The 14,468-nt window shown below is 45.5% G+C and overlaps 1 long non-coding RNA gene across 7 annotated transcripts in view; it reads right to left on the bottom strand.

The window, feature by feature from the left end:
* Window positions 1–14,246, bottom strand: part of LOC137218933 (uncharacterized) — a 33,366-nt gene extending 19,120 nt beyond the window's left edge. The window contains exons 1-7 of one of the 7 annotated variants that reach the window (XR_010940931.1): window positions 13,585–14,236; window positions 12,633–12,718; window positions 7,280–7,406; window positions 7,067–7,155; window positions 4,439–5,602; window positions 3,615–3,802; window positions 3,042–3,300 (exon numbers count right to left, since the gene is read on the bottom strand). This is a non-coding gene — a long non-coding RNA (uncharacterized lncRNA). The other 6 variants (XR_010940929.1, XR_010940932.1, XR_010940930.1 and 3 more) reach the window with 6 other exon arrangements.
* Between the last annotated feature and the right edge of the window lie 222 nt (window positions 14,247–14,468).

The following is a 14,468-nucleotide window of genomic DNA, read 5'->3' as shown; positions in this document are numbered from 1 at the left end:
CCGTATGCTAACACATATATATGGAATTTAAGAAAAAAAAAATGTCATGAAAATCCTAGAGGTGAAACAGGAATAAAGACACAGACTTACTAGAGAATGGGCTTGAGGCTATGGGGAGGGGGAAGGGTAAACGGTGACAAAGCAATAAAGAGGCATGGACATGTATACACTACCAAACGTAAGGTAGATAGCTAGTGGGAAGCAGCCGCATAGCACAGGGAGATCAGCTCGGTGCTGTGTGACCGCCTGGAGGGGTGGGATAGGGAGGGTGGGAGGGAGGGTGACGCAAGCGGGAAGAGATATGGGAACATATGTATATATATAACTGATTCATTTTGTTGTGAAGCTGAAACTAACATACCATTGTAAAGCAATTATGCTCCAATAAAGATGTTTAAAAAAAAAAATGTAATAAATGTAGAAAATAATAAACATATGGAACCTAGTATTCAAGAGATTGATGTAGACTGAAAATATTAATGGGCTCAACATATGTCAATGAGAGATTAGGAGATATTTAGGAAATTATTCAACTTTTTAAATACAGTGTCCTAACCTTGCCTCTCTAATGTTCCTGCTGGTCGATGTCAGAGGCAGAGCATCGAGTTATACTAGTAAAAGGTTCAGCTCAGCATGGGATTTCTTACCAATTTCTCCCTGCTGGAGAAATAAATCCGTCTTTGGTCCCAGGAGCCAATCCAGTATACGGACTGAAGGAACATGTTTGTGAGTGAAATAGAACTGAGTTCAAATCCTGACCATGATTTTCTAGTCATATATCCTCTTGCAAGCTGTACATCCTCTCCGAACCTCAGTTAACCCAGGAAATAATATGGTGCCTGTCTCAGCCTAAAAATTACATAAAGTAGTATATATAAAGCATCTAGCACGTGGTAAACACTCAATATGCTGTGGCTGATCGTTTGTAAGTCTATTGATACACACACAAAATAATGAGAAAGTTGAAAATAAAAATTAGCCCATGGAGACTGGAGCTGTCCATCATGACCTCGTGTACTTTGGTTGGTCACCGTCTGTCCTGAAGTAATTCAGTCAGGATACTCTGTTAAATTGGTAAAGAAAACTCTAAGCCTCCAAGGGCTTCCCCTGTAGAGAAGTTCAGAGAGCAGCTTTGATGAAGGAGCCAGCAGAAACCAGCTGGAGATGTTTCCTGCACCACCAGGCAAACTCAGCACTGTCTGGAAGCACAAAGGTGCCCCTCCACTAGGAGGCCACTCACTCTGAGTCACCTCCAGAGGCATTAAGGTCCTAGCTTTGCCATCCAAAGGGGCTTAGGGGACCAGAGGGCTTAGAAGTGAAGAGACCAAAGAGGTGCCGTAAGTGGGCTGTTTGTCTCCCGCTGTATTTTTCCCAACCCTGCGATTTGCTGTCCCACCTGAACACAACTTTGAATGTAAGGCAGTTGTGGTGCACGTGTCTGGGCAGGCACAAGCTTCTAGGGATGGTGCTTTCAAACACTGACAGGGCTTGCCAGAGTTGGGCGAGGGTGGCCTCATCTGATCTGAGGATTATTGTCAGGCAGGAGGGTTTTAAAAATTTAAATCCGAGATTTTTAACAAATAGGAAGACACCTGGCTTCCTACCCTGTGAAATGGATTACTTCAGTGGACTTTGCTTTTTTTTTTTTTTTTGCAGAGTGTTTAGATCTAGTGCTTTTTTTTTCTCTTCGTCACCAAAAGAGCAATTGATGTCTAGATATCCATCTATGGCCCCCATTGTTAGGACTCGCAAAGGCTCCCAGATTTGTACCTTCCCGGGACCCCATGATTTACAGCACGTCTCTTACTCGCTGCCATTCCTTTAGCGTTCAGTGCTAAAGCGTTCAGCCCTATTGAGACAGAAGTACCAACAGACTTTTTACGTGGAAGTTCTTAGGATATTTAATTAGTCATTCATCCTAGATATTCAGAGGTTGTATGTGTTTCTGTGTGTTTTGTCCTTGGCCACACTGGTTGTTGTGCTGTGTGTGTGTGTGTGTGTGTGTGTGTTTTTCCCCATTTGCACAAGGTCACACTCGGAGCTCTTCCTCCCTGAGGGGAGGTTGCACATTCATCACTTAATCTGCCTCCCATTTCCTTCATTTGGGATCACTCAGCCCTTCCTGAGGTATTACCATTTTTCCATTTCTTCTTTGCTCCCTCCTTTCTTTTAATAACTCTGGGAGACAGGGAGGCACCTTGTAAAGTTAATTTCCTCCGAAGCTTTCAAACTAAAGGCATCTCTCAGCCCAGACACCACCACCCATCTCCACCCCTCGGCGAGGACACACACCCCTCCTCGGAGCCTTAGTCACTCTGAGCTGTGCCCGCTGACCAGGACTCTCCACGCCTCCGCTCCGTCTCAGGGGCACAGTGAATTGCTCTGTCTAGTGACTCTTTGGTCTGGGTGTGGGGAGCACAGTTGGGAAGAATCTCCCCATTTATTTTCCCTGCACCTTCCTCCCATTTTTCACTTCCCAGCTGTGCTCCCCCTTCCCTTTCACTGCTTTCTGCTTCTCTCGGGTCCTTTCAAGACTCGGGCTGGCTGCCTGCCTGTCCCAGGGATGGCATTTCCTCTTCAAAGGCCTGTGGCCTCAGCCACCCAGCTCTACCAAGCACACAAGCCTTTGGAATCGCTGTGGCTTTGCTGCCTGCCTACTTGGACGGCAGAGGGGCAGTTTTTTAAAACACCCCTTTGGTTTCTGGGGGTGAAGCTTTTCTCAATCCTATTTTATTTATGTGAACACGATCTGTGGCTTTTGAATGTTTGCTTTTGAATGTTTGTGTTAATGGACTAAGCTGAAAGGGTTTCCTCTTACCGGAGAGAGGGCCCTGCACAGCTGGGGGCCCGGCTGCTCAGCTCAGGCAAACACTGTCCCAAGAGGAACAAGTCGCCAGCCAAGGGAGTCTGGCGGCTCTGAGAGGAATTCATTGAGACTTGCATGGGCAGCAGTGGTCAGAGCTGGGATCGCAGGCCGGGCCATGGAGCTCAAGAAAATCCTTTGATTAATAGGGAGGGCTGGACTGGAAACACCTAGATTTTTGCAAATACGTTTTTTACAACGGTGCATATATTTACCAAAACTGTGGTTTTCAACAGCTTGTGTGCCTGATGTTTCCACCCGTACTCCCAGCCTTCTGAGTTACTCCTGGCAGTATTAAGAACTTCAGAAGCTTAGCTGATTCCTGAAACATTTGTAGGTGAACCTGTCATCTGAAAGTGTGGCAGCGTTCTCAGACAATTAATGGGCTTCCTGTGTATTTCCTTCCCCTTCTTCTCTCTCCGTGGTACCTAAGGGCACTTCAGATGGAAACAGAAACAAAGACCCAAAGGATCCACTGAATGTACAGTCTTTCCATATGACTAGATATCCTAACCCTGGTGTGAGGAAGGGAGATGAGTGGGGCAAGTGGCACCAGAGAGGACTGTCTGAAGGGAAGAGGATCCTCAAATTTGCCATGAAGACCAAGGAACAGAGTAGAAGGGACTCGGGGCTGGGATATCCTCAAGGGTAGACCCCAGCATCCCACCAACACCAACCCATAGCCTGTGTAGCCCTGTGTCCAGTGGCCCCGGAAACCTGGAAGCCCTTGAACCAAAGGTGAGAGACTTACCTGGACAATTTGTGTGAGGATGTGGGCATGACGAGGAACACGTCTCCCTCCAAACAAGACGGAACTGAACAGAACTAGCTGAGAATCTTTCTATGGTCTGGGCCAAATGGTGGGTCCACCATTAATGTTGCTTAAGTTATTAACCTCCTTAAATGAAGGGGCCGGCTGGTATTGGAGACTGTAGACAACTGTAGCAGAGAAGAATTAAGGTGGGGCTCCACAGAATATAGAAGTTACAGTTCCTGACGCAAACTATTCCAGAGTTCCTTCATTGAAGGTATGAGTTCAACGTTGGTGACCCATCTGTTCAGTCTACATCCTCTCCTTGGACACTGTCTTCTAACTCCTTGGCTTAGTGACCACCAATAACTCCACATTCTGAATCTCTCTCCTGACCTTCAGACCCGACCTAACTGCTTACCTGACACGACAGTCACACATGTACTCAGTGTGACCCACAGCTAGTTCATCCTTTACTCCACTTGTCCCTAACCAGCTCCTCTTGGGTTACCCATTGTTGTCACTATTCAACCAGTTGCTCATGCCAGAAATGTCAGAGTTATCTTTGACTCTTTCCTTTTCTCTAACACTCCCACCACCTACAGGATCCTGTTCATTCTACCTCCTAAATATCTTTTTATTCTGTCCACATCTCTTTCTCTCTTTGGCCACCAAACTAGTCCAAGTTAACATCTTTGCTCATCCAGCTACTACATTTGTCCTCTGACTAGTCTCTTGGCTTCTGTTCTTATCGCCTTGTCGTCCATTCTCTCCATGCCAATTCGAACAACGTATCTAAAATATAATCTGATCATATTTCTTACCTGACCAAAACCTTGGAATAGCTTTCTATTGCTTTTCAGGTAAAATCCAAAGTACAAATTCCAACCTTGCTTACTCCTTCCAGCCTCATCTGTTACCAGGACAGAGACCTTGTCTTTCCATTTCATTGCTGTTCCCTCAGCACCTAGAACAATGTCTAGCACAAGGTTGCTTTCTATAAATAATAGTTACATGGGTGAATGAATGAATTAATGAATACACAGAATTTCTGTGCATTCAAGGATAACCAAAGAGAATGGAGAGTGAGAAAAAGCCAATATTATAACCTCTCAGGAAAATGGTTCTTATTCTAAGACTTAAGCATTTTGATCCCAGGCCCAGAATAGTAGAAAGTACTTGAGCAAGCATAGCACAAAATGCAAGGAATAAGATGGTCTCTGTTATTCTGCCCCATGAGGTCCCCATTCTGGATGTGAGAGCAGCTTGCTATGCTGTCTGTCAGATTGTCTGTGATGACAGTGGGAACTGAAAGGTTTACAAGGTAAAGAGAAGAAATGGCAGTTGGAAAGATTAGTGTAGGGGATAATTTTGTTTCTTTTGTTTTGTTTTTGACTGACCAGCATCCACTTCACTTCCTAACAATACCCCAATTTCCTTCTGAAGAAGGATCTCTTCCTGTTGGATTCAGTCTGTTGGGACTGTAATTAAGAGCCTGCCTTCTCCTGGGGCCCAAGTTAAGCCAATAGATGCTTTCTCCCTAGAAGTAGATTCTTGAGCACAGAGATCAAGAAACTTAAAACATTTGCTGTGTGGAGGTGACCTCCCAGCCATACCATGCCTGCTATGAGACCACCATGGTGGTTCCTGGGGGCCAGTCATCCCATTAATTAGCCCAATCATGGGCTCCCAACCATTGTAGAATGAACTTATTATCCATAACTTGGTCAGAGTTGTTTCTGTTACTTGTAAATGCTAGTATGATAATGTTGATACAAGGGAATATTATCAGAATATAGTTCTGACATCTTCTAATTGTTTTGGGCCAAAGCCATTATGTGAATCCCAGAATAAACATCATGTGCAATTTGACCGCGGGAGTTCAATTACGACTGACTTTCCTAACATGGAAATGTATAACATTCCAACATGGATCTTCTTAGCGATCAGTAGCGGAAAATATCACTGTTTGGATTGGTCATCTGTATCTAAAAGAAATAAACCAAAACCACTCCTTCAGGTTTGTCTTTCATTGTAGCCATAGCAAAAGACTAAAAATGATCACACTTACTACTGATCAGGAAAATACAAATTAAAATAATTACCATGCTCTTGCCAATCAGTTCTGCCAAAATTTAAAAAAAAATAACAAAAAACCCCGGCAATATCCATTGTTGATGAGAATGTAAACAGGCCACCCTTTCATAGTTAGTAGAAGTGTAAATTGGTCAGTCTTTCTGGAAGGCAGTTTGGCAGTGCCAATCAAAATTCAATACATATGCATACCCTTTGACCCAGCGGTTCTGCTCTTAGGAATAAAAAAAGTAAAAGGTTACAGGTGTAAGAATGTTCGATGCAACATTAATTTGTCCTACCAAAATATTGGAAACAACCTAAATGTCCCTTAATAGGCTGAATACGTTATGGTATAGTTTCATGATTCATTCAGTAGCCATTATAAAGAATGTGGTTGATACGTCTGTAACAGAAGTAGAGTCCACAATGTTTTACTGACTACAAAAAGCAAGTTACAGAGTAATGTGAATAGAAAAATTATTTTTAAAAAAATAAAGCTATACACAGACTTTAGAAGCACATGTATGTGTACGTAAATATGTCTGAATGTGTATAGAAAAGATCCAGACATATTCATACCATAGTTATTGGTGGTTACTTTTGATGAATGGGGAGGAGCGTTGGAATGGGAGAAGAGAGGAAAAGAAGGGGAGGTTTGATTTTATATTTTACATATTTTGGTATCATTTGAATTTTTATTGCCTTTGTATTACTTTTGTAATTTTTTAAAAACAGAAAAAAGGAATAAAACTACTAAAATGTGAATAATCAGATCGCAGGCAGAGTAACCTTTCCAGAGGTCAAGGGTGGGTTCTGACCCACTTGTCTGGGCAAGAGTCTGGTCGATCCCAGTAGGTGGAAGCTGAGGGACTAGCCGTGCCCAGGGTACAACCAAGTTTCTGTAAGAGAACCACCTAGACAGGCCATAGGAGCTCCTCCTGGAAGGCTTTCCCAGGCTGGGTGGAAATCAACCCCTAAAGGAGTTGGAATTGCATAGCTGATTGTTTTTATTGGCTCTGCCCATCTAACCTTGAATACCTTCTCTTTTGTTCATGAACGTTTAATGTGCCATCGTGTTATAGCTGCAGCAAGATTCCTGTCTACCTGATGTCTAACAGACAGCAGTTAGAACCTGTTCGGTTCATTGAGATATCATAACACCACCAGGTACCTGTTTTTCATGCTGCCTGTTTGGGCAGAAAGTTTATTTATTTTCTTGTATTCTACTTCATTCCAAAACACCTGGTGTGTTAAATATACTGGTTTTTTTAAAGTCATAAAATGGGGGAAAGAAAAATAAGGGTATAAAAACAAAATTAAGCCAACAATGAGGTGGTCACACAAGCTACATATTACCTAAAGTTTTATGTACTTACAAGTTAAGGGTGGGCCACAGTTTGGCTGAGTTTCCTAGTTGGCAGAGTGACACGATCAGGTACAGGATCAAGTGACAGTCTTGGTTTTCCTGAGAAATGAAAGGAGAAAAATTTCTTACCAAGTATGAATATATACGTAGCTGAGAAGAAAAGTATTCTACTACAGTCTCATGGGTTTGAGAGCTGAATCCTAACTAATGTCAGTCAACTTACAGTCCTTTTCCAAGGCAGTGGTAGTTTCCTTCTTTCATATGAACTACCTTGAGTCACTTGGTCCCCTTGAATTGTGGTCCCTCCTCTCCAGAGAGGGATGCTTGTCCTTTCTGCCAAAGCCATAAGCCTGGGGAAGAAAGCTACTTTGTTCAAGTTATCCTTGATTATTTTGGAACTTCCTAAAGCTCCTGTCATGTGGTTCCAAGTTTAACTGTAGTCACTTTGGACATGAGTTTATTTCCACAATGATGTATGTCAGCAACCACAGAGTGAGCTTCTTGTATTTTTATATCAATATGATACCCTTTGTTTATTTGTTCCTCAGAGGTTTCGCTTTCACTTATATAATGGGCTATGGCATTTTTTGGTCATTACCTCGTGCTGGGTTCTCCTTTTCCGTTGTATCTCTGATGCGTCATATTCTTGACACTCTACTCCTTTGGATCCCTGAGATATAATGCTCTGAGGTAGTGGGCGGGAGCTGGTGGGAGCCAGATTATATGATGACTTCTCCACCCTTCCCCACATAAGAACCGCCTGAGTTTGTCACTGAGTTGTTTCTGTACTCAGTCTTTTGGCATTCCCTCAAAAAGCACATTGGCTTAAAACTACAGCAGCTACCAAAGCATGAGGGTTAGGTGGGCCTGGAAGACTGGAGGCTCCACTGCTGAGTTGGGCAATGGGCCAGGAAGAGTCTCCTGAACTCCAGAGCTACATCGACCCTGTTCCCACAGAGTGTGTAGCTAGAAGCGGTCAGTCCCCTACATGTACCCCTGTCCAAGCCTACATTATAGGAAGATCCTGAAGGAAACATAAGCCTCAAAATAGGAACATCCCTTGGCTTGGGGCTCGTTTTCCTGAGCTCCTCCCTATTCTCATATACATCTATCCGCTTAGATGTCTAACAGTAATCTCAAGCTTAACATGTGCAAAACAGAACTCCTGCTTCGTGTTCCCACCCCACACCCGCCCAGGGCTACTCTTCTACTCTTCTCCATCTGGAAAATGGTACCGCTGTTCACCCAGCTGCTCAATCCCAAAACTTAGGAATCATGCTTGATCCCACCTCCCCTTTCCTTCACCTTTTATATCTACTCCAAGTACCCTGTTTCTACTTCCAAAATATATCTAAATCCCTCCACTTTTCTCCATACTCATGGCCAGCAAGCTGGTCCAAGCTGCTGTCATCTCTTGCCTGAATGACTAAAATCACTAACTGGGATCCCTGCTCTCCCTTCTTGATACCACTACAATCTATTACCACACCAGTATTCAGGGTGACAGAACACATCACTCTTGTGCTTAAAACCTTCCAATAGGGCTTCCCTGGTGGCGCAGTGGTTGAGAGTCCGCCTGCCGATGCAGGGGACACGGGTTCGTGCCCCGGTCCGCGAAGATCCCACATGCCGCGGAGCGGCTGGGCCCGTGAGCCATGGCCACTGAGCCTGCGCGTCCGGAGCCTGTGCTCCGCAACGGGAGAGGCCACAACAGTAAGAGGCCCGCGTACTGCAAAAAAAAAAAAAAAAAAAAAACTTCCAATGACTTCCTGCTGCTCTCAGGGGGAAAAAAATCCTATTGCTCCTGCCCACGTCTCAGATCACATCCCAGACCGCTTTTTGTGTCACTCACTGAGCTCTAGACACACTGACTTCTCTTCCTCAAACATGCCACGTTATTTCTCACTCAGGGCCTTTGCACTTGCTGTATCCTTCACTTGTAATGTCTTCACTTGACTTCTTATCATTGAGCTCTCGCTTCTTCAGTGATATCCTATTCCCAATCTTTCTGTTAAATGACCCTTTTACTTCCTTCATAGCATTTCTTACAGTGTAAGAATATCTTGAATATTAATGTGTTCACTTATTTATTATTTGTCTTCTTCATCCAGAACATAAGTTCAATGAAGACAAGAATTTTGTCTGTTTTGTTCACACCTGTATCTTTGGTGAATGCTGAAGTTCCCAGACCATGTAGATAATATAAATTCAAACCCTAAACCTGTGAGATGGGAAGTTTGTGATTTTAACATCTTATGAGCACAGGCCAAGTTAGATATTTTCTTGTTTTTCTTCATTGCAGTTAGGGTTTTTTTCTAGTCTACCCTTTCATTGAGTAGTATCCCTTGTGAGTCTCACTTTCATGAGAAGTCTCAGTTCCAACTCACCGTCGTTTGAGGGCACTAAGCCTTGTCTCCTGTCCTCCGTAAAGCCCCTGAAACCAAACCCCAAAGTCACTGAGATAGACAGACTTCCCAGAGTAGCAGAGTTTCAGTGGCAGTTTACCACTCTAAATTCCAGCCCCTCTTTATGTGTGTGTATGTGTGTGTGTGTGTCCATGAGGATTTCCCTAATTCACATGAGAGTTTGGCCAGGCATTCGAAGTATATTAATTGTATTTTATTTAGGCTATCCGGGTGTTTAGTCTGCCTTATAGCAAGAAACACAATACTACCTGCCTTCTATGAGCATGGGATAGAGTTCTAGGAGACAGAAACATCCATTCATCCAACTATCCTCATTTATTGAATGTGTTTTTCCGTGCCAGACACTAATAACCAGGTACACGTAAGAATGTGCTGAGGCATGCCCACAGTGATGTGAGGATACAGAAGTAAAAGAGATCAATTCTGATGAGGGATCTGGGAAGGCTTTGCAGATAAAAAGGGATTGGAGGGTTTCCCTGGTGGCGCAGTGCTTGAGAGTCCGCCTGCCGATGCAGGGGACACGGGTTCGTGCCCTGGTCCGGGAAGATCCCACATGCCGCGGAGCGGCTAGGCCCGTGAGCCATGGCTGCTGAGCCTGCATGTCCGGAGCTTGTGCTGCACAATGGGAGAGGCCACAGCAGTGAGAGGTCCGCGTACCGCAAAAAAAAAAAAAAAAAGGGGGATTGGAGCTGGATAATAATAAGAATACCTAATTTTTATCTAGTGCTTACTCTGGACCAGGGCACTATGGGAAGTACTTCCCATGTATGGTCACCTTATCCTTACAACAAAGCATAAAATTGCCACCATTCTTATCACCCCAACTTTATACCTGAAGCACAGAGAATTTGAGTAATATGCTCAGTCATACAGAAAGTAATTGATACTGCCTGGATACGAATTCAAGGAGTTTTGAGTACTGTGCCAAGGCTTTTAGCTATTATGCTACATTGTGCTTGAACAGACAGGGATTGGGCGAGGGCATTCCATCCATACCTTAAGAAAAATCATTCTGACCTCCTAGATTGTTGTGAGGATTATCTGAAATACTGTAAGGAAAAGCAGGTAGCACAGTGCATACTACACAATAAGCACTCAATAAATGCCGACTTTCTTCCCTCTTTAACCCTCTACCACCAACTTATCCACAAATTCCTTTAGGGATGGGACCATACTGTACATGAAGACATGTCCCACCCCCACAGAACCTAGTATTGATTGATGATTGATCCCTTGACTGATTCATTGATTGAATTAATACGTTAGATAGTAGTTTTGGTACTTCGGTTTGTGTTGTGGTTTAGTTCTCAAAGTACTTTTATGTCTATCAGCTCAAGTTATCAGCACGTCAGTTCTTAGAGATGGAATGGACATCTGGCTTTAGTGACAAATGTGAATTTTACTGAGGCGGGAATAGCTCAGTCTTGGGAAAAGGGTGAGTATGACGCACGTGCAACTGGATGAGAAAGAACCAGAGGAGAAGATTCTGAGTGTGGCTCTGGAAGGAGGTGGTGGCAAGAGGCCAGGCTTCTACTCCCGAATGAGCTCTTTAGCTCCAGCCCTGTCATTGGCCCTCTATGAGAGCTTGGGTAAGGTGTCCCATCTCTCAGAGTTGGCTGCCTCATCATTCAGCCATCACTCAGCACCTGAGTGTGGGTTTCCCTTCACATGACACCCATCACACTTCATGGGGGGTGTCCCTCATTAGACCGCAGACTCCGTGAGAGCAGAGGCTCCTTACTCACTTGTAACCGCAGCATCTAGCACATGTCTGACACATCGAAGGTGATCAAATATCTAGTAAATGAGTGGTGAATGCGTGGTTTAGATAAAAAGAAGAAAGAAGAGAGGAGAAACAAGGCCAGTGTCACAGATTCAGATCTAAGGTACAGAGAGAGGAAACAAGCAGAAAACAGTGAGAAGGCTAAACCAGAGAGATTGTCCCGTCCATTCAGTAAGCTGGGTACAGTCATGTCTGATTATGAAGCACTTTAAGAGTCAGGGGGCTTCCCCAGTGACCATAATCACAGACTGTCCTTTCCATTTGTTTAGCCCAACCTTATTTCAAAGGTAGCACGGACATAAACTTTAGCCCTGGCCTTGCCCAACGGGCCACAAACTCCTGTGAGTTGAGAAAGCTCTATCAGTGCAGCGTGTTATCAGTGAGAGTTTACACCACTGAGGGATTGCAGAACACTTTGTGAATATGGCCCTGATCAACTTTCATCTGCCAAATAAGCCTCCGTTCCTTTGGGATCCCCTTTCTCTCACTCTTCAGAGTCCTAGTTCAAAGTCCAGCCTCTGTAATGGCCTGAGCATCTACATGCATTTCTGGGTTCACCTCTGGGGGCAGCTGGTCCTTCCTCCTCACCCTGTTAATGTCCTTTCCTTCTCCCTTGCCCAGGGTCTACCTCAGCAGACCTTCCACAGACCAAGAAGCCACAGGCCGCCAGGAAACAGTCCTTTCTTTTGTCTGGAGCATAGCAATACAGGGTTAGATTTGGCCCAAGGAACAGTATGATTAGATCAGCAAATCAACCCACAACTTATAGAAACAAGATGTGCTTACCCATCCATTACAGTGGATGTCGTGGTTCTTTCCACTTGGTTGGATGACTTACATTAAAACGTTTAGATGCTGGGTGCAGGTAGTGTCTTTGGGACCAAAGGGATGGGGATCTAAATACACATCCCAGGAGGGAACCAGCTACCAGCTGCAGCTCATCTTGAGTCTGCCATATCTCCTCACCCAACTATGAAAATGACCTAATTGTGTACAGACAACAGCAGTTGTACAGGGAAAAATAATACAGCAATGCAAATATTCAAACCAAATTGGAAAAGCAAAGCAAGAAGGAGCCAGAAAGCATTAGATCATTCAAATTGCAACCTGGCCAAGACAGCATCTGGGCATGCATCCTCTGTCCAGCTTTTGTTCACATATCATCCCTAATGCTTCTTTGCATTTATAGATAGAATCATGGCTTGGTATTTGCACAAAACCCTTTGTGCGGCTGCGTTCTAAAGAACAAGGGTTTCTCACAGTGTCTCTCCAGAAGGGGCAGAGAATTCCCCAGTGGAATGCTTTAGTAGACTTCCAGGTCAAAAAGGGCCCTTCTCTCTCTGAAGATGGGTGGAGGAGTGATGTACCTTTGGCCAGCGTATATGTTTTAATTGTGGGACCAGTGCAGGCCGTGCTCATTTTCCTTCCTCACTGGGTCGTTTCCACTTTAGTTCTGAAAACAAAAAACAGTTGATTAAAAAAAGAGCCTTCCTGACTGAACCTTGGATCCCCTCTTTGGATCTGGACAAGAAGCGGGGATGTTCCTACCCCTCTCCCCCTCCCCGCCCCCACCATATTGTAAAGCTGGTTCAAGTCCGCCTGAGTCTGAGGAATAATGTGGTCTCTCGTGGCACAATCTTGTGTGTGTCTTTGTTGAGTGGCCTCCACCCCCTTCTATGGGGAAATCACCCCTGGTCAGGCTCTGGAGTCCGAAGCCCTGGGCAGAACCGGCTCTGCCACTGCAGGATCTTGGACAGAACAGACGACCCCTTAGAGCTCTGGAACTCTCCTATGTTAAATGACGATAAATAATACTATCTGCCTCCCCGGATTTGTGAGGATGAAATGTTATCAAGAGCTTCTCAGAGCACCTGTCACCTAGTAAGTATTCCAGAAATGGGAGGTTTTCTTGTTATCACCACTTGGATGTCCCTCAACCTACCCACCCCCCCTCCCCTCAGTAGTCAATTGGATACCTCAGCACAAGTCCAGTGAGGAAGCAGCCAAGGAGCGTTCAGGTTTTAGCAGCTGATCCTAACAAGTTTCTCTGGTTCATGAATGTGAAACACAGAGAACAGCGTTTACTCAGTGAAATCCACCCCCGACCCCCGTCAGCTGGTGAGTGCTGGACCCTTCCCTGGGGAACCGTGAGCAAATCACTGCACAACCCCAGTTGGCTAGAGTTTGCTTGGGGTTGTCTTCATGTCGGTGGCATCTCCATTTGTCAAGACGTAGAAAGTCTTAAACAGCTGGGGCACTGGGAGGAGGGAGAATAAGAGAAGAGAAGCAGGGACCTCAGACAGACAGACCCGCCTTTACCTGCGTCACTCAGCGCAGCCGATGCTTCCACCCACAGAGCTCCCCAGGAGGTGCACCCGGCGGCTGCTCGCAGAAGAATCACAACCCGGGGCGCGAAGGGGCGCAAATTACCTTCCTTGGCGCCCTAGGATTCGGGAGCCACGCGAAATAGGGCGGGAAGAAAAAAAAAAAGTCCTGGATTCAAATCCCTGCCCCACTCCTTTCCAGCGGAGTCTGCTTGGGCAAGTTGCTCTCCTCCGTGAGGCTGGAGGATTTCGTTTGGAAAAGTGGCTGAAAGCAACACCGCCCTGGGACGGTCGTGGGGAGGATGAATGGGGTGCGGAGGCAGCGCGCGGTGACTGCAGGAAAGGACGTCCCCGCATCCCCGGTCCCTCCCCTACCGCCACCCGCGCTCCTGCGGGTCAGGTCGCGCCCAGCCTCCAGCGTGGAGCTGACCCGGCTCCGTCGCGCAAGCGGCTCTCGGGTTCCACGAGGCCCGGGCCACTGCCCCGGGGGCTCCGCGTACGTCAAGCGCCGGTGGCCTGGGCTCCTGGGCCGGGTCTGACGCGCGCGCGGCCGGCAGGGGCCATTGTCCCGCGGGAGGGCCTGCCCCGCCCTGGCGGCTCATCGGTCACCGAACTGGGGCCCTGCTTAGTCACAAGTGTTACAACCCAGTTTCTGATGTTCTAACATTATTTCCTGCAAAGAGAAGAAAAGTCTTAAAGAGAAGAACCCTAGTTTGTGTTTGTATTTGTTGCCATGGGGCTCAGTTCAACTGTACACAGATGTAATTGTTGTTTTTTTTTAACTTTTCAAGCTGTGTACTTCAGTGGGCAAAGATTACACACCATATTTGTGTTGCAGTGTTGCTATGGAAGTGCATATGGTTTTATTTGGTAGAAATT

Source organism: Pseudorca crassidens, chromosome 2 (assembly GCF_039906515.1).
Source record: "Pseudorca crassidens isolate mPseCra1 chromosome 2, mPseCra1.hap1, whole genome shotgun sequence".
NCBI lineage: Eukaryota > Metazoa > Chordata > Mammalia > Artiodactyla > Delphinidae > Pseudorca > Pseudorca crassidens.
Note: the sequence above shows the minus strand (reverse complement) of the source record. Positions and strands in the feature narration are given on the sequence as shown.